This window comes from Camelus bactrianus, chromosome X (assembly GCF_048773025.1).
Source record: "Camelus bactrianus isolate YW-2024 breed Bactrian camel chromosome X, ASM4877302v1, whole genome shotgun sequence".
NCBI lineage: Eukaryota > Metazoa > Chordata > Mammalia > Artiodactyla > Camelidae > Camelus > Camelus bactrianus.
The window spans coordinates 25,618,021-25,638,938 of NC_133575.1; the positions used below are offsets into that span (position 1 = coordinate 25,618,021).

Below are 20,918 nucleotides of genomic sequence, written 5' to 3' on the forward strand. Positions count from 1 at the left end.
CACAAACCTTCAAATTGTAAAAAAACACAATTATCTGTGAAGTGCAATAAAGTGAACAGCAATAAAATGAGGTATGCATGTACAAGAAGTGATCCCAGTGAGAATTCTGGAAGGAGGTATGCATCCAATCATTACTGGACAAGACACTACGGATGAGACCGAGGCTTGCTGTAGTTCAATATAGACTTGGCAGCTGACACTGCTAATAAAAATTGAATAATCCAGAATATAAAGGATGTACTGATGACTGCATGATGATGTAATTGTCATATGACACTGCCAGCTCAGAGGGGCAGAACAGTTCCCCTTGAAGAGAGTAAGAATTTCCACTGTCAAATACCCTTAAAAATAGCAGGTTCTGGCAAAAGAAATAAGGATTTTTGTCTAGGGTGAGGAGGGAAGTTTCTTGGTACCTACTGTGATTTAAGTCCTACAGAGATGAGTACTGCTGGACTACTCCTACTGTGGAGGGTTCCACAGGCCCCAAAGCTAAACAGGTAGTACAACAGACCAGTTAAACCAAGACTCAGACAGCACCAAACCCTATGGTTCTTTTATGCTGTATTAAGTTTTAATTGCTGCTGTAACAAATTCCTCAAAATTTAATGGATTAAAACTACACAAATTTATTATCTTACAGTTAAACAGATCAGTCTGACATAGATCTCATTAGGCTAAAGTCACGTGTCAGTGGGGCTGTGTTTCCCTCTGCAGGCTCTAGGGGAGAATCAGTTTCCTTGCTTCTTCCAGCTTGTAGAGGCTTCCTATAACCTTGGCTCACGGTCCTCTTCCTCCATCTCCAAAGCTAGAGAAAGAGGGTAGAGTCTTTCTCAAATTGCACCAATCTGACCTACTCCTCGATCTCTCTCTTTCACTTTTAAGTATTCAAGTGATTATAGGGACCAATCAGATAACCTCAGAAAATCTCCCTATTGTAAACTCAGCTAATTAACAACTTTAATTCCATATGCAACCTTAATTCTTTGTTGCCATGTAACATACATATTTACAGGTTCCAGGGATTATGACATGGACATCTTTGGGGACTCATTACTCTACCTACTAAAGGAGGTTTAAACCTGTAAACCTAAAAATAAAAGTCATATCTAGCACCCAGTTTTCACTTGGTCCAAGACATGATTCTGTTCTGGCATCCCCATACATTCAGTATCTTTATGACTGAAAATTACTTTGGTGAAATGGTTATTGTAGTAAGTTTTACTGAATTAAAATAGATACCTAAGCCAACTGGAGATGTATGAAATCTTTTATTATTCCACTGATAGGCACAATAGCTCAGTAAGTACCAAGAAACTGAGTTTCAAGTGAAAGTCATCCTATTCCTTCTTTTTTTTATTATTGATTTAACTCCATACAACGAATCACTACTGGCTGGGAACCATGAAAAATAATGCTCAGACATAGTGACACATACTAGTTCTATTTATTTGTTATCACTTTCATGCAGATTTATCGATAACTATATGACAGAATTCTTTGTTGCATATTCCCTTTGAATGGGATTTTTAAAATGTTTAACAGACTATCTACATGTTCAAGTACTTTTTTTTAGCATGAGAGTTTGAACATTTTTTACAGTTACCTTTTGAAATAGATATATTCACAGATTTTAGGTTCCGGTCAAGATGGCAGAGTGGTAAACCCACAAGCTCCCCTCTCCTCGCGACTACAAGGAAACCACAACTGAATGCTCAACAACCATCGAAAAAAGACTGGAGCCTAGCAAAAATGATCTTTTGCAAGTGGAAACATAAAGAGGGAACAACAGCAGGACTGTAGGAGGGGCATGCTTGTGATATAATTGGGCCCCATACCCCCTGGGTGGGCAACCCACAAGCTGAAGATTTGTTAAGTTGCAGAGGCCCTCCCACAGGAGTGAGAGCTCTAAGCCCCATGTCAGGCTCCTCAGCTCTGGTCCCGGCACTGGGAAGAGAAGAAGACCCCAGAACATCTGGTTTTTAAAGCCAGGGGGGCTTGGCTCTGGGAGCCTCACAGGATTGGGGCAAACAGAGACTCCATTCGCTTGAGAAGCATACATGGAAACTCACATGCACCAAGTCCAAGGGCAGAGGCAGTGATTTCATAGGAACCTGGGCCAGATCTGCTTGCTGGATTTGGAGGGTCTCCTGGGGACGTGGGGGATGGCTGCACTCAGTCAGGGGACATAAAAGCTGGTGGCAGACATTCCAGGAGTGTTAATCTACATGAGCTTTCCTGGAGGCTGACATCTTGATTGGATCATTAGAACCAAGACCTAGCCCCACCCAACATCCTGTAGGGAAGCCTCAGGCCAAATAACATACAGGGTGGGAACCCAGCCCCAGCCATCAGCAGACTTCCTGAGCCACAAAGGCTTCTAGACACAGCCCTACCCACCAGAGGTCCAGGACCAAGCTTCACCCAGCAGTGGGAAGGCACAGGCTCCTCCTGCCATGAAACCTGCATAAGCCTCTAGTCCAGCCTCACCCACCAGGAGCAGATACCAGAAATAAGAAAACAATAATCCCAAAGCCTGTGGAAGGAATCCACAAACACACAGAAACATAGATATGAGGTGGCAAAGGAATATCTCCCAGGCCAAGGCACAAGATAAAATCCCAGAAGAAGAAAGTGATGAGGAGATAGGTAATTCACCTGAAAAAGTTTAAAGTAATGATGGCCAAGATGTTCAGAGAACTCAAGAGAAGTATAGATGCACAGAGTGAAGTTCGTGGCAAAGAGTTGGAAAATATAAAGAATACCCAAACAGAGTTGAAGAATAAAATCACTGAAATGAACAATACATTAGACAGAACCAAGAATAGACTAAATGAGGCAGAAGAATGGATTAGTGAGCTAGAAGACAGATTAGTGGAAATCACTACTTCAGAACAGAACAAAGAGGAAAGAATAAAAAGGAATGAGGATAGTTTAAGAGAACTCTGGGGCAACACGAAGTGCTCTAATATTCGCATTATAGGGGTCCCAGAAAGAAAAGAGAGAGAGAAAGGGCCTGAGAAAATTTTTGGAGAGATAACAGCCGAAAACTTCCTCAACCTGGGAAAGGAAACAGTCACCCAAGTCCTGGAAGCACAGAGAGTACCACACAGAATCAACCCAAGGAGGAACACACCAAGGCACATAGTCATCAAATTGACAACAGTTAAGGATATGGAGAAAATATTAAAATTAGCAAGAGAAAAGCAATTAATAACATACAAGGGAACTCCCATAAGGTTATCAGCTGATTTTTCAGCAGAAACTCTACAGGCCAGAAGGGAGTAGCATGATATATTTAAAGTGATGCAAGGGGGAAACTTACAACCAAGAATACCCTATCCAGCAAGGCTCTGTTCAGACTTGATGGAGAAATCAAAAGCTTCACAGATAAACAAAAGCTAAAAGATTTCAGCACCACCAAACCAGCTTTACAACATTTGGTAAAGGACCTTCTCTAGTCATGAAATCATAAGAAAAGAGAACAAAAAGAAGAGAGACAGAGAGAGAGAAAAAAAAAGAGAGATCTAGAAAAGATTGCTTAGGCTGTTCAGGGTCTTTTGTGGTTCCTTATAAATTTTGGAATTGTTCTAGTTCTGTGACGAATGTCATGAGTATTTTGATGGGGGTCATGTTGGATCTGTGGATTGCTTTGGGCAGTGTGGCCATTTTGACAGTGTTGATTCTTTCAATCCAAGAGCACAAGAAATCTTTCCATTTCTTTGTGTCATTTTGGTTTTCAGAGTATACGTAACCTCCTTGGTTAAGTTTATTTCTAGGTATTTTGTTGTTTTTGATGTAATGGAAATGTCTCTGCCAGTTATAAAATTCTGGTTTTTGAAGTGAAAAAAAAAAGTGAATGAAGGTCTGCAAATGGCAAGATATCCTTCTTTTTATGGGTGAGCTGTATTCCATTACGTGTGTGTGTGTGTGTGTGTGTGTGTGTGTGTGTGTATACACATACACATACTGCATCTCCATTATCTATTCAACTATTGATGTGCACTTAGGATGCTTCCTTATCTTGGCAATTATAAATAATGTTGCTATTAATAGCAGGGTATATGTATCTTTTTGAGTTAATCCTTATTTTGTGGTTGGTTTTATTCCTTTGATAACTATGTAAGTTTAAAATGCTAAAGCTCTAAACATTCTTAGAAACAATGAACAGTAAATATATGTAAATTTTAAAATATATGTGCAGTAAAAAAGAAATGATCTATCAAGCCATGAAAGACATAGAAGAAACTTAAAAGACAAATTACTAAATGAAAGAAGCCAGTCTGAAAAGGCTGCAAACTATACAATTCCAACCAAATGACATTCTGGAAAAGGCACAGCTACAGAAACAATAAAAAGATCGTGGTTTCCAGGGGTTTGGGGAGAGGGAGGGAGGGAGGAATGAATAGATGGAGCTCAAGGGATTTTTAGGGCAATGCAATTATTCTGTATGATATTATAGTGGTGGCTACATGTCTTTTTGCATTTATCAAAATCCACAGTATGTACAACATCAAGAGTAAACCCTAATGTAAACTATGGACTTTGGTTAATAATGTGTCCATGTTGGTTCATCAATTGTACCAAATATGCCACACTGATGAGGGATGCTGAGGGTAGGGGAGTATATATTTGTGGGTGGGGAGGGCTATGTGGGAATTCTATATTTTCTTCTCAATTCTGTTGTGAAACTGAAACTGCTCTAAAAGAATAAAGTTTATAAAAAATATTATAAAAACGGTACAAACTGTTAGGCATAAAATAAGCTGCAAGGATACATTGTACAACAGTAGCTAATATTTTATAAATATTATACATTATAAAAATTTTTTAAAAATTATTAAAAAGACTAGCTAATATTTTATAAATTTAAACTATAAATGGAGTATAACTTGTAAAAATTGTGAATCACTATATTACACACCCATAACTTACATAGAATATTATATAACTATCCTTCAATTAAAAAATAAATAATGAAAAAGATTACTCTGGTTAAAAAAAACATATTCACAGATTTTATAGATTATTTTTCTCCCATTCAAAAATAGGTTTGAGAAAACATTTAAGTTGTAATTATATATCCCAACTTGTCTTTCAGTTTAAATATGTCATACTTTTTATTTTTATCTAAGAAATCATTTGTAATGTATCTATTTTTCTTTACAAGCACCACATAATTTTCCATATAAATCATGCTCTGTCCATTTATATGGCTCTCTCCTCCTAGCACATGCACTTACATAAAAAGTAAAGTAGTTTGTATTGTTTAAGTATACACAATAATAATAAAACTCATTGAGACAAAGTGTGTTTTATGTTTCTAATTGGAACAGTCAATCTTTACCATGGGAAGTGCCAAAAGGATTTTTATAAAATTATATGATCCAAATAGAGAGTACTCTTGTAACAGTCTCAACTCAATCAATTTTTCTATCATGTAGGGAATTCCCAACTACAGTTTAACATTATCCTGCCCAACTGACCCATTTAATCTCTTTAATAAAATGTGCTGTTATTTAGATAAAGTTCGATACTTTAAAATAGCTTCTTCCATAATAATGCATATGATTATCATTTAGCTTGGGGATAATTTTACACACTTCTTAAGACCTGTGTGTAGCTTCTTGAAAATCAAACCTAAGGTCTACAATTTAGCATACTTAATATTTTAATTTTTAAAATCACCTTCACCAGGACTCTTCTATTTAAATAAGATAATCAGGAAAACCTTTTTAAGCTTAAATAAACAACAAAATAGCCAATAAGAAGAAAAATATGAAAATTCCAACACTGGGACACTGACCATTTAGATGCTTCTTAATATTATTAATTCCTTGTATTAATCAGTGAATTTAATCTATCAGCCTGACGATCAATCCTAATTAGAACTTTAAAATCCTGACTTGATCTTCAGACATATTAGTAGCGTTCCCTCCTTCATTAATCTACTAATTTAAAACCTAGGCCTTCAGCTAACTAAAAAGCAGGCACTATTTTAGGCTCTTAAATAGTTCAGCTGTGAACAAGAATGAGTCCTACATATGAAGAAGTCACCACCTATTAGATGACTGGACAAGTTTAGAACTACCAACAGTATTGTGATAAGCCAGCAGTACTGCAGTAAGAACAAACTCCAATGGAATGTAAGTCAGAATTAACTCTTCTAGATAGTTGAAGACTTTCATATTGCATTGTATATCACTGACAAAGTCAAAGTTAAACATGAGAAAGACCAATATTATTGTTTACTTTGTTAATATTGTACTAAACAATACTAAATTTAAAAAACCATCCACAACAACAGAACAGATTTTAAAGACAAGAAAATCACTGGACCTTGCAGACCATACTCTAATGCAGTAAAGTCTTATTCTTACACCCTTATATGTAACTCAAATATAATTGGAACATTGTAGATAACAAATAAGTATTCATTATACAATTAAACAAATAAATTGTGTTACCAACTTGCCCCTAACTATCCCAGTAGCCTCCTTGCCTTCCTAGTGCTTTGGAATTGTCAGTCCTCTATTGTTAATCAAGTTTCTGGCCCATAACTGCCTTGTTTCTCTTAGTCTCTCTCTCCGTGCATTGACAAGATCTCCCCATGAACATACATACATACATACATACATACATGCATACATACACACACACACACACACACACACACACACACACACACACACGGAAAATAAGGCAATATAGCTTACTCTACTTTTCCAACTCAGAAATTAAACTGGTTTAAATAGAGGGAGGAACATCCAGCTAAAAATTTTAAGGTATAGGTAAAGAAAATCTAAAGCACTCTTGAGAGAAATGAAATTAGATGTGTCTGCCCTGCTTTGTCTTTATTCCACAAATATATGGTATTCTCCTCAGAGGACAGTAGATACCTTTATTAATAACTTAATACCCTAATATTCATGTGGGCTCCCAGATAAGATAGGAAGTTATGTCATTTGCCTAATTCTGGTTTCAGTTAAATATTAGATAGCAACATGGTAATTTTTCAAGAATAAAAACCAATTTTGAATATATTCTAATGAAAATTATGAAAATGACCATTTTCTAAGGTAGATAATTTCACAGGCCATGCTCTCCATTAACACTGACTAATGAAAATATTTCTTTTCTCACAGATGCATTAGATACTATGATTAGAAACCACTACGATATCAGAGAAAAAATGCTGATCTCAAACGCAGTGTGCATAATAGGAAATAACATAAGGACTGATTTAAAACTAAAGACTAAGCACTAGTTAAACATGTACCTAGGAACACAGAAACATGCTATTCTGACATTGGTGAAACAAACAAAGCACATCATCTTTCTGGGGCTCAATTTACTCAGCTGTGAAATAGAGAGTGAAAGAAAAGCATTCCAGGCAGTTGGAAGAGGAAGTGCTAAGTCTCTGAATTGTGGTAACATCACTCTGGACACTGCACATAAAAGGGATGGGAGGGAGAGCCAGGATGGAAGCAGGGCTAGCAGTTAGCAAGCTCTTCCTGTGGTCAAGGGAAGAGATGAAAATTATCTGACCTTGGGTGGTGGCTATAAAGAGGGAGAGGTACCAAAGACTTAGTGATATATTCTGAAAGTATAATCCACAAGGCATCATGATGGACTGTAATTTAGGAATGACAGGGATTAGGGAAAGGATGATTTGCAGGTTTTGCTTTGAGCAACTGAGCAGGTAGATTGATGGTACCACTTATTGGTCTAGGGGAAACTGGAAGAGGTTACCTCTATAAAGATTATTTGTTCAAATGATCATTTTCATGAGGAAGAGAATGTATGGAATAGTGCATAAAAATTTCAGATACAGTGTATTTCAGATACGGTTCACATCGAAATTACATTTGAAACAACTATAATTTTGAGGCAAAAAGTTGATGGACTATTTTACTACAAATAGTTATAATACTTCATTTTATCCATGTTTAAAGCTGTTTAAATGAAAACTTAAATTAATTCAAAATACTTATTTATTATTACAAAGATTCCTGGTCCATGCCTTTAATGTCAATGCAGACACAGTCAATTCCATGGAAAAAAAGAAACACCCTGAACTCATCTATCTGTTCAGAGGACAAATTTAATCATCTTTTAAATAGCCCCAGGATGGTCTCAGTCATTAAAGAGCAGAAGGCTAATAAAACAAGTGTTCCTACTAAATCGTTTCCTAAGTTTTATAAGTAGATGTCCTCCCTTATATATTTTATTGTCAATATATATTCCCTTTACAGAGAAGCAGCTCTTCTCTGGCTCTCAAAAAGGTTAAGAACTTGAGGTGACTACAGGCCAATTTCTCTTGTACATGTTGACTTAAAATAGTTTAAAGAGGTTTTTCTCATGTTGAAGGTGATTGATCACACTGGGTTTAGCTTTTTAAAACACCCTGCTCAAGTTAGCTTATATGTCAGTCCTAATACACAACTTGAAATATGAGAGAAAAAAATCCAGAACTTTTTATGAGAAATCACATATGTTAAAGAGAAAGTAGTAACTACCAAACCTTGTTCAAAATGGTGAAGGACTTTATTATTTAAGAAACCAATGGACTTTGAAGGAAATAAGGAACTAGAACAGAAGGTTAGGTCTCTTCTCCAAAATCACCTTCACTATTTATAGATTAATGCATTTAAGTCCAGTGAATAAAATTAAGGGAGCCAAGCAAGGACAGTTGTACAGATCCAGTGGGTTTTGCTTTATTTTAACACTTCTACTGAAAGATCCACATCCACATTTTCACTGGACGTAAACATTTATTAGAAGGGGATACTGTTCCCAAACACGTTTCATGTTTTTAAAAATATCCTACTACATGTTAATGAATTTGTGTGGATTAGATCACATTCTGTCACATATAATAGTTATGTACATACTTGCTTGCTGGCGCATACTGAATTGTCAATTCCTTGCTAGACAAGGTATATCCTCTATACCTTTTTCTTTTTTATGCATTTAGGGTATCTAGCACTCTTTCTTACTTAAAGTTGTCAATCAATAAGTGTTTGATGAATTAAAATGAATTTCTACCTGAGGCAAAATAAACTGTAAATGCTTTTTTAGTGTCTGAAACAAATTACAATGACAAGAATAGAAGTAGGGGCTCCAAAATTTCTAGTTTATTAGTGGTGTGGGTAAATCTACTCACTGGGAAAAAATCCAAGGCTCTCTAGCCACCTGTCCAACTTTTGAGCTATATAATATCATTCTTTTATTTTTAGATTAATCTATATACATTCAACACAGTAAAAGACACTTATATTAGCTAAAATAATAGTGCTCTATATTAATAATGGAATTGGCTTATATAAGTAACCAATGTTTTGGTTCTAACAATTAATTCTCATTTTTAAAGTTTCCATTTCATCTGCAAGATTAATCTTCTCAGAACTGTTAGAGCTATTCAGTGCCTCTGGATCAACCTGAGAAAAGGTTACTTTAAACAAATGAAAGCATTCCTTCAAGCACTACATTCCTTTCAATGCCATTTTCCTCACCAGCATATATTAAGGTAAAGAAGAATGGAGGAGTTACCATTTTTTCATTTTCCAATTTGTTTGCTTAAAATACTTGTTTCTACTCACTATGAAAATACAGATACAATCATTTAATAGACTTTGTATCATATATTACTGAACTTGTGCTGCGACTAAAATTCTAAACCATCAGATTTCCCTGCATTATGAAAATTTAATGATTAGTTTCTTATCTCCTAGTTCCTTAATATTTTACAGTTTTTTTTCCCCTCATTTTTCACACGCAGTTCTTGTATGTTTTGGTGGAAGAAAAATTGGAGATACAATAGTACAGAGGAAATTCCATACATTTTTGTTTAATTTTTATCCAGGAGCTTATGTCATATTCATTTTTCTATTTGTTATATTTTGATGTGGGTGAGATTCATCCTTACTTGTAGCCTTTTTTAACCTGGTTCCTGAACCACGGTTCTCCAAATACCCAAGTGTTCAATGATTCTTTCTGGTCTAGACTAGTCTTTCCCTACTTCCTGCTGTCTATGCTCAGACTCCCCTGGATTAGCAACAACTACACCAATATCATGGTCTATTACTATGTTTTAGGTGACATGAGGCGCTTCACCACAGACTCTTGCCTACTGAATAATATTAATTTTAAATGAAACAATTCTCAAGAGATTTCAAAAGATCAACTTCTTTCCCTGAGGCATGCGTGTATATTCATTCCACTTTAAATGCCTTCACCTACAGTATCTCTATTGATAGAACGTTTATGAAACAATTTTTAAAACACTTTTCCAAGGAGTTCACTTGTCCAGCTGATTCTATATAGACCCAAGTTCTCAAGTGGCTCAAATAATAAATCCTTGCAAAAAAAAGTGCCATACAGAGAAACTTAGATATTCAAGCCTAGGTAAAATACACATTTTTACATAGCCCTCCTTAGGATTTTCTCTCTTTGTCTGTCTGTCTCTCTCTCTCTCTCCCTCCCTCTCGGCTAATCCATATTTTAGGGATTTCAATCTAGATAAGAAATGTCCACACCACAAGCTAATGAGGAAACATTTGAGACAGTGAGAGGTTTTTGCATGCCTTAAGAGATGCCTTTTCCATCTAGAGTCAACCAAGAGGAAGAGTAGAAGGGAATATACTCGTAACTGGTTAGTATTTCCCTTTGATAACTTTAGCGTGGCTTGGCTAGGATCCGAAACTTGCAAGGTTTGTAAACATCCTTCCACTTTGATTAATTATTTAACTATCTATCCTCTGAGGGAGATATCATAGTAAGAAGACAGAATCCAGTATCTTAGTCTGGTTCCTGTTTGTGTGATTTTTGCACTTATTTTCAGCACCATTATAATTGATTGATGTCCCTCCATTTGAAAAGAAAGTCAATTAGCTATGTAGCAAAGACAGCAACTTTTTAATCAATGCAAAGAAAAAAAATTCAGGGAAGAGGGCAGAAATATTCAGCATTACAATTATTTTCTGCAGTAGTTACAAGCAGGGACTCTCAACTCCAACTTACGAGCTCAATGATGTGGGATAGTTACTTAAAATCTTCAGTTGTAAATGGTCATAATAATAGTGCTACCTCCTAGAGGTGTTATGGGATAACATAAAATTATACTTATAAAATGCTAATTACTTTGCCTAGCACTTATAAATGTTCAGTAAATACTATACCAGAGCACATCAACATTTCTGTACAAATGCTACTCCAGGTTTCAGAAGAGAAAGAGGTTTTATGAGATTTTTGGGAACCAGTTCAACCACCCACATATTGTTAAATAAAGTTATGGTCACAGAAGAAAAACTCCTTGTATTTTCGCAAGTGTGCTAATTAGCATCTTACAAATAATGACAGTTACAGGAATAAGGTATTATAACTATGAACAAGTCTTCAGGAGACTTGTTAAAAATCTTCAGTGTAACTGAGGCTGTGCATGGGTATGTGTGTGTACGTGTGTGTGTGTAATGTCACCACTGAGGAACTCAAGATGTAGTTCAAGTTTACTATGAAGTATTAGGTAATATTCTGGAACTCAAAAGGTCAAGGACTACTATCTAGAAATCCAGCTGTGAACCAGCAATATCCCTCAGGTCTGGAAACTGGAATGAGTAGGAAGGTTACAGGAAGAACAGTATGATTTCAAAAGGGGAATTATTTAATTTGGGGAGAGTCAGCATTTCTGAGAGGCAGGCAAAATAATTAGGAAGACCTGCTCTCCCCAATGAAGGTAATTTATAGAAACAGAAAGGGAAGCAACATTTAACTCTTGCAATATTCCAGACACTTCATGTATGTTTAGCGGCTGTTTCTGAATACATATTACAGGCTAAATACTTAATAGGCACTACTTAACTTAACCCTTGCAGTAACTGTCTGAGGTAGATACTATTCTCCTTTGCACATGAGCAAAACTGAGGTTCAGAAAGTTTCCCAGGGCCATATAACTAATAAAGGCAGAAATAGGATTTCAACCCCAAGGCTAGTTGGCTCTATGAATAAAAGGTTAACATCAGGCCTAAGCTTGCCTGGGAAAATGACCAGAGAATCTTGTTTTCCTAGAATTATGGAGTCAAGATAATCGTGGAATGTTGTGTGTCTTTTGTTTGCTAGGTAGAACTGCTTTTAGGCCAGTGGGGGAGAGGGGCTGTGAACTGACATGGAGGCCTGTATCCTCTGTTACTAAAATGCCATTCCCTATTGTTGGGAAATTGAGCTCTAGCTTCTCTGCATCAAGCAGCCCACAGTGACCTTGGCTCTTGCCTCATTTCGATGAGAGACAGATGTGCGTGTTTTGGGTGCTTCAGAGCCACTCAATACATAGAGTCCATGCCAGTATATCTCCTACCTTGCATTCTTCTATACAGCTAAGTAAATGGAGTATTAGCTTGGATTCCATTTCATCTGTGAGTAAAACTGCCAATTTAATGCCCTCACAACCACAATGATACCGCAGGCTCCAATAAGCGTCATATCCTGTCACTAAAAGTCATATATCTGGATGAAATACAGACGGTTTACCAAAACTAATCCTAGAGAAATGGCTTGTGATTAAAGCCAACCTACTTCTGGCATTAATATCAGAGATCATGAAGGTAACTAAAGCCATCTGCTTCTTCTAAATGGATTTATAGGATCACTAACTTGTCCTTTGAAAAAATTACCTTCCTGCCATTTTTAACTGTTTTCTTTACTTTTCTATTATTACCCCTTTGCTATTATTAAAAATTCCTCCAAAATAAGAGGCTTTATCAGTTGTGCCAATGAAAGAGATATTTACTGGCTGAAAAAATGATTATCAAACCCCTGATGACAGGGCACAGGGATACCAATTAGGATCAAAGTGAGAGCAGAAGAGAGAAAAGGAGAAATAAAAGGACAAAGAGCCAAGGACCACCTCTGCACACAGGTTGTCCTGGACAACGCTTTGGTGGAATCAGTGTTTGCATGAAAGCACCATTCTATTACAAACACAGCCGTGAAATAATAAACAGAAGAAGGGATGGAGAGAGAGAACTGTGCAGATGGCAGATCAGGCAAGTCCCTTAATCCTAAAGAGAACGTTTTTGGTAGCCAGTCTTATGTGACAGCTAGTCTATTTCTATTTTATCTGGTGGACGAACCATTTCTCATTAACGACAGGCCTGTTAGCAATAAGCAAGGCTCCAGTAATTGAAGATTTGAACAGCAGGCTTAGTCACCTCTTGAGGAAGAAAATGCTAGAGGTCTTAAAAAACCCTGGGACAACAGATTTTGGGTTTTATCCTCTAAAAAGACATACCTATGGAAACAATAGTGCTATTGTCCTACTTTTATCTTGGCTATATGACAGTCTCACCTGATGAGCTTCTAAAAATTGCTGGCGTTAGGGCCCTATCTCAGACCAATAAAATCAGAGTATCTGCTCCAACCTCAGTTTCTTATCATCTTCCCAGGTGATTTTACTGGGCAGTCTTCTTGGAAAGAAAATGGACTGAGACGAGGTAAACTTGGATTTTATTCCATCTCATTTTTCTATTGGCAGTGTGATCTTGGCTTTAGTAAACCTCTCTAAGCCTCAGTTTTTCCATCTACAAAAGGATAAACTACCCTGGAATTAGTGTGCAAAAAAAATGTGAGGTTCCTAAAACATGGTCGTCCTACTTAAATTTTAGTTATATTTTACTAAAAGGAACTTTGCATATTTGAATTTATAACACTGGTGATAAATTAGAAAAATATTTTTAGGGGAAAAGCATGCATCGATTTGAGATAAAAGTTTACTCTGCAATGTTAAAAAAAAAAAAGACTCACAAGAATGATACTACAGAAAAATTGATTATTTCTAAAAAGTAAAAACACTGGGTTTCAAGCACCTTATTAAATTCTAATTCAACATAACATTTCCAAGCACTTCATAGATGTTACAGTTTTCTCATCTCTCAAGTAGACAGCATACGACCCACTAACCCCATAAGTTTGCCATAAGTCAGTAAATCTAAGAATGCAGTGTATCATTTTTAAGTATAATCACAAGACTATTGTAAAGCCTCTGGTTTCTTTCACAAGGATTAAATCCCATTTTTATGTGAATGAAACTATCATGTTTTAAGAATTAAAATGCATTAACCAAGACTCCAGTATATTACTCTTTTATCCAAATACTATTGTAAACTACTATACTTTCATCTTATATTTCATATTCCAGCAGTTAAACTTCCCATGCATTTTTATATAGAGAGATTATTTAACTGGAAAACATATGTACCAACCTAATACCTATTTTCCTACTACTCAATTTTAAGGTTTTCAGATATTCATTTGCAAATTCTGTGATATCTCCTATTTTTTAAAATCAGACAATTAATTCCATTTTGAAGATTGTGAAATGAACAAAAATGTCCCAACTATAAGCAATATATGCTTTACTTTCGATCATCGATTTTATTTAAATCTCACAGAATTATTTTAAAACTATTTATGCCATGTTATTATCATTTTCTATAATTGTCTAAATATTAAAATGCTTTCAAATAAGGCTATGCCTTTCCATGATAAATAAACACAAATATCAACTATGGAACACTTTAATTACTCAAACTTCCTAATATCTCATTTGTTACCTCAGATTTGACTCTTATTAAAATCAGGAACAAAGGAGCAACAAATTTTTTTTCTAATATATTTCCTTAACAGTCTAATGGACTCCTAGTGATGATATACCTGGTGACATCACCCACAAAACATCCGTGATGTGTCATTCAGTATTAGAACACAGTGCTGAATTGGAGCATTTCTCAACTATTTAAATAATTTATAGAAGTCTTGTCAGTCAGTAAATATCATTTATTGTGACTGTATCGCCCTAGGATGTTATGTTCCCCCCCTTAAAAAAGTCACAAAAAACATCTTGGTACAAATAATTAAAAAGAGAGTCTCAGTTATCTGGGCAAGGATTATACTCAAATGCTTCTGAATTAATTGGTATAGAACTTTATCCATAATACAAATCTTAAATCACATGATTAAATTATATTTCATTATTTAAATTCCACAATCAAGTGAGAAACTACATTACTTATCTATAACAATGAATAATACTCATTTTAACAAATAAGCCCCTAAGAGAGATTAAAAATATAAATTGGCTGACCATTTTCCATAAAGTCAGAATTGTGATAAATTATAAAAGAATATAAAGATTAGTAGAAAACACCAAATCATGGTATAAATGGTAAATTCAGGCCATGCACACACAGAGATACCGTTTTTAATGTTTTGCAGGTCTCCTTATTGTCTAAATGGGTGAATTTGGGACAATTACGTTCAATTATTTCAGTCATTCAAACTGAAATGGATCAGCAGAACAAAAAGTCACTTCAATTTATAAGTGATTGGTTTAAATTGTCCTGAAAATATTCAGTTTCTACGTTATCTGAACTGAGAATAAAGTAGAAGACAGGATATTAAAGAGACACTAAATTCATTCTTTCCCATCTGCCCCCATCTCTAATGTCTTTGTTTGCTTTTCAGACAACTGTAAAGTACATATTAACATCTTTATTTTTTAAACTTCTATTATGATAAGCAATTTGAAAGTTCTCCATCAGGAAACAGGAGATTGCAACAGTAATATCTTAATGGTAATATAATCCCCTGTATCACAATATTAACATAATATCTTTATCCTCATTTTTATACTAATATTTGTATACTATTATTGATAACTTTTTACCCATGTAGACAGTTTTCATTTATTTATTTTGCTATGTATTACAATACATTGTCCCTTAAACATTTTTCTTCTACAGTAGCAGTGATAAATTTGATGATGCCTCCAGATATTTTGGTAAAGTCATCTATAACTCAAATGAGTTAAAGTATATTAAAGCAGCAGTGGATAGTCAAGGCTAGTTATGCAATGTATCAGCCCATGGAAAAAAGAAGCATAAAACAAGGAAGGTTCAGGACAAAACTTAAAAATAGCCAAGGATATTCTAATAAGTACCCTTACTCTAATGAAATGCAGGCTAGGAATATGCTAATCACATTTCTTTGGACTTCTACATCAGCCATTAGTTCTTCTAAAGCCTCATTATGTATTGATGCTAGTCTCTGTTCTAAGCAATACTAATAAAAGTATATATTTAAATTATTTAACACAGTATTTCCCAAATTCCTTGGCTAAAAGGTTATGCTGAATATACGTTAAGCAAATGAGATGGCAACACTAAATCTACTAATGTAGCCCATTCCTTTGCGAATACACTAACGCCATCTCTAATTAGCTCATTTCAACTGCAATCCACTGAAGTGCAAAATTAAAGAAATATTTTCATTATTATTACATTTAACACTATTAAATTGTATAATTTGGTTTTAATGATCTTGTTTCTTTAAAAAAGAAACCCTGGAAAAAGTGATCTCCTGCTGATATAATAGAAACATTATTCTGCTATTATCATATCTGCATAAGCAGTTGATGGTACTTTCTATTTTCCACAGCAGAATAACTAGACTAAGAACTTTTCTTCCAAGAAACTTGGGATTTAGTTTTAGATACGTACAAATTGTAATATCTCTAAAGACTCTGTCAGAGATAATGATATAAATCAATAATACAAAACAATACAAAAGAATATATATTTTGTACAAGTTACCTTGTCAAAAGGGCAAGGGCCATTTTTATTCTCATAAGTATGATAAAATATTTTTAATATATGGAAGTAAGAGCATTTTGCACTGCACAGTTTTGCTCTAAAGAATGTGAGATATTTACAATAACAACTTTTACTTAACATGTTATACACATGAGGAACACCAATATATTCCAACCTCATTACATTCTCTGAAAACAAAGGTATTCCACAATGGGTTCTAGGGGAAAAAAATAATCTAAATGATATGAAATGAGTGTGCCTGTACATAGAAAGTTCGAGTTATTTAAGTTAATAATATCCTTCTGAGTTGGTATGATTTTACTCCTTCCATTTTAAGTTAATGTAAACTACTTATCATCATTTCTTGTTGTTACGGTATCAAAATACGATGAATGGAACAAAGACGTAAGAAAAAAAAAACTTGCTCAAACAATTGATATCAATCCCAAATAAAAGGCTTTAAGGACTTTCTTCTCTTTCATAGCAAATGCTATATATTTTCTCTTGAACATTTTTTAAAGACTAATAAACTGTATGCATGCAAAGTGATGTCTGAGACCATTCGGTAAAAGTTTCCAAAAGGCAGAGCAAATTCTTGGAAAAGAACACTCTAAAAACAACTGAAGAGTGACGCAGGGATTAGCCAAGCAGAAAATAGAATCTGTGTTATCATCCTCAAGAAGTTAAAATGAAGTGGGATTAAAACCAAACTAATTGGTTTGTGAATGTCATTTTGAGGATACACTACTTCTCGAAAGCCCTACTGTTCATCACCATCGACTCTCATCATTCACTTTTCATCCTGAAGTTACCCTGGTAAACAACTGAGGTACTTGCACATCATACCGCAGACCCCAAATGGAAATGAACTACTACCCTGAAATGTAAAAGTTATCTGGAACTGGTACAAATTTTCATCCCTGATTTTTTTTAATCCCTTTAAAAAGAACATCTTAACTTTGTTATTCACAAGGAAAAGCTGACAAAGCATTCTCTTAATGCAGAAAGTGTTGTGGGGATTTGTAAACACACCAACTTGTTTGAAACTCAGGGAAGCAAACAATGTAATGAAACCCACAATGCACGCACTCATACAGGGCATGTCTTACACGGAAATCATGATAGAAAGTGAATCAAATGATTCACAATAGGATCTATTTGAAGGCGATAAACATTTTATATCTATGAACATAAAGATGTATAAATTATTAAATAATTTTATCCTACAGTACTTATTTTTGCGTATGTTAACATTTAAACACACCAAAACCGGCTCCTGAAATGCTTATGCTAATGTCTACTGCTACTCATTTCAAAAGGCAATTCCACTTAAAACCAAACCTTAGGCCTCAAAACACCAGTTAAGGCCAAACAAAGCTGATATACGCAAGATATGAAAACCTCCAAATTATATTTCAATGACTTTTTAATTTGTAAATCAACCCAATCAACAAAGTATATGTTTAAAATTCCCCCCCAAAAAAATTATTGGGAAGTATTTTTTAAGCCAAATATAACTTCAATCCCCCAATAATAAAAATCTCCCCAAATATAAAGCTAAATGTTTCATTAACCTCCTAAGGGGCATATGAGATATGAAATGAAAATTGCTTTCGAGAAGAGCTCACATTATCATGCATAAGCTAAAGAACCAATATTTGGTTAAATAAAAATATGAACTTCTCAAAGGTAATTACTATACAGGGCAAGAAAGAAGTCCATGAATCTCCCCTGTTAGATAACAACAGAAGAGACTATTCTAAGTCTTAAGATTCTGAGATGCTAGTCTGTCTTTTGTGACTACAAATCAATAAAAATTTTCACAACTTAATGCATTTTTCTTTCAATTATCATTGATATCATCTCTTGAAAAATATTGACCAATGATTTTTTAATGTATTTTTGGGTACTTCCCTCACACACTGACAGGAACTGATAACTAAAAATATAACATAAGATTTATGCTGAATCCTCATCTTTTTTACAGCCATAAAAAACTTTAATAAAGCATTTTAAGAGAAAGAATGCTCTTTGAATTGGAAAGGAGACCATAAGCAGAAAAGGCTTTCAGATCGAAGAGTTCATTGGCAAAATGAAACCATAACCAGTGGTTTACTCTCTATTAATCAGCTTATATTTCATATTATATTTGGTTGACTTTGAGTTTTCAAGTTTGAGACATTATAATGCTGTTCATACAGCCTCAATGACATGCATTTCAACATACACTTTCCATTTAGAACATATGGAATTGGGTATATCAGGCTATTCAATGCTATGAAATACATTATTTATGTAACCACCCTTTTTTGATGATAATCTCATCAGTCTACTTTTGTGATTATGATGCGGAGACCTATCTAGGTACCCCTGCTTCATCGATTCAAAGGAAGACTTAGAGATCAAAAGCCATTTTATCACTTAAAAAGAAAAAGATCTATTAAATTTAGACTTACTATTTTATGAAAGGATAGGGTACACACAAGAGTAATTAGAGCATACATCCCAGATAACAGGAACTGACTACCCATATGTGGATTTAATGAAAATCATAAACAAGTTTCTACTGTATAGCACAGGGAACTATATTCAATATCTTGTGGTAACCTATGGTAAAAAAGAATATGGAGGGGTGGGAAGGGGTAGACTGGGATTTTAAAATTGTAGATAAAATTTGTAGGCATATGTAGAATAGATAAACAAGATTATACAGTATAGTACAGGGAAATATATACAAGATTTTTGGTAGCTCATAGCAAAAAAGAATGTGACAATGAATGTTCATGTATAACTGAAAAATTGTGCTCTACAATGGAGATTGACACAACATTGCAAAATGACTATAACTCAATAAAAATGTTTAAAAAATAAAAATAAATAAATAATTTTAAAAAAGAAACAAGATAACCATCAAAAAATATGGAAAGGAATATATGTATGTATATGTATGACTGGAACATTGTGCTGCATGCCAGAAGTTAACATAACATTGTACACTGACTACATTTCAATTTAAAAAGGGGAAAAAAACTATTAATAGGCTTATCCTTCAAATTCATACACTGCAGCTCTTATCCTAAGGGGTTGGAGTTATCTTTTCATTACATCTGCCCACTCTATCTCACTGGAGTATGAAAAAACATGTAAATCAGCACTAATAGTCAGTAGGGAGGTAAACTACCCCCTAATCCTGCAAAACAAGGAAATAAGATTGATACAATTTCTCCCTTAGAGGTAAACTGGAGCAGGAAGGATGTTGATCATCTACTGAAGCAACAAGTCATGCATTATCTAAAGGAGAAGAAACACTTCTAATGAACTTAATCTGATTCCAACTTCACAAACACATTGTATTGCTATAATTTTCCCTTCCCAAATCCATGTGCTTATCGAGGGAAATATCTTGGTCAATTATATATGGGTATTCTTGTAATAGACACTTAAACATCTCATTTAAAATAACCGAGCTTCCATTTTGATTGTTATATCCTTTTTTCAGTTTGTCTAAAGTCAACTCCCCCACCACTACCACCACCATATAGATATGCTATCAATAAGACGAGGCAATCAGGTTCCTGGATCAGTAACACTGAGGATTAGATTCTGCTTGGTGATAAATTCATCAGTGAAAGGCTATCCTCTGAGTTATTTCTGAACTTTTCCTGATGGGACCTATCACCACCACTCAAGGATCTCCTCAGTTGGTATTGATTCAATATTTCAAAGACCACAGAATTATATAACCCTGCCCAAATAGCAGCTTGATTATACCACAGATATCAAATCCCCCTAACACTGTTTCGTCAACTTCTGGGTTAGAGTGTGGTAAAGCCTCAAGAAAGTGAGAACAGAGTCTGTGATTTCAAAACAAGTTGGCAAACAAAAAAAGTGCCCCATGGGCTAGAAGAAAAGCAGAGGTCAGGAATCACTATCCCTCTAATCCACGTGTCTGTAAGATACAACTAGGTAGCACGAGAGATAAGAATGAAACTTACTTAAGTGTAATATTATAACTATATAAATACAGTGCTGCTTGCCAACTCAACAGAAAATGAATAACCATTCAATGGAGGACTTCCCCCAGAGTGACACATTATAAGAGAATCGGCGCCAGGAATAGATTTCCTAATTTAAACAGTAAACCATGCTGCCTTTTATAGAGTGTATGAATGAAACTGGCAAGAGTAGCTAATTAATTATAGCTGATTAGTCCATCAAGTCTCTTGGTAGAACAAGCAAAACATGAACTTTTTGGAGTCAATGTACTCTAAATGCAGT

At 34.9% G+C, this 20,918-nt stretch overlaps 1 protein-coding gene across 8 annotated transcripts in view; it reads right to left on the reverse strand.

The window, feature by feature from the left end:
* The window catches only part of DMD (dystrophin), a 1,840,970-nt gene that overhangs the window by 1,448,898 nt on the left and 371,154 nt on the right, over window positions 1-20,918 (reverse strand). The gene's annotated exons all lie outside the window — the stretch shown is intronic.